At 43.5% G+C, this 804-nt stretch overlaps 1 pseudogene; it reads right to left on the reverse strand.

The window, feature by feature from the left end:
• Positions 1-239: 239 nt before the first annotated feature.
• LOC124597135 lies at positions 240-358 on the reverse strand (annotated as a pseudogene).
• Positions 359-804: the final 446 nt, after the last annotated feature.

The following is an 804-nucleotide window of genomic DNA, read 5'->3' on the forward strand; positions in this document are numbered from 1 at the left end:
CTGCAGTGCACATACTGAGAAAACAAAACAAACACTGCCCAAACACGCCTTGAAAGCCCAATGATACCGACCAGCCACCGTGTCATCCTCAACTCTTTGGCGTCATTGAATGCAGATAGGAAAGGGCACGTGGTCAGCACACCTCTCTCCCGGCCGTTGTCAGTTTTCGTGACTGGTGCCACTATTCCGCACTCATGTAGCTCCTCTACTTACCTCTCAAGGGCTGAGTGCACTCCACTTGCCAACAGCACTCGGTAGCCCCAGATGGTGATCCATCCAAGTGCTAGCCAAACCCAACACTGATTAACTTCGGTGATCTGGTGGGAACTGGTGTTACCACTGCGGCAATGCCGTTGGCAGAGCGATACAAACAGGGAATTATATATTTTTTGAAGACTGTGAAGAGCAGTGTGTGAAAATATATATAATAAATAATAATGTATTATTACAATTTTTTTCAACCACACCCCTTCATTTAATGTGATTTAAGAGTTTATAAAGATTTGCAACTGCAGTCCATCGGTGTCAAGGGACAGTGACCCGTAACACATGGTACCATTATATCCTAGTGACATGTGACATATTTTCTTTCACCCCTACATGAAACAGCTTCACACATGTAGCAAACTGTTCATCAGCTGCAGAGACGATCAGAATGGTAGTTAGAGCATCATATGTTAGTGTGCTAACTTTAACTATCTTAAATGCATCTTTATACTCACACTTTCTTACAAGATCCTGCTCCATGGTGGCCTAACGAAGGTGATACCCAATTCTGCATTCCCATATGTTGATAACATGGAA

Source organism: Schistocerca americana, chromosome 2 (assembly GCF_021461395.2).
Source record: "Schistocerca americana isolate TAMUIC-IGC-003095 chromosome 2, iqSchAmer2.1, whole genome shotgun sequence".
Lineage (NCBI taxonomy): Eukaryota > Metazoa > Arthropoda > Insecta > Orthoptera > Acrididae > Schistocerca > Schistocerca americana.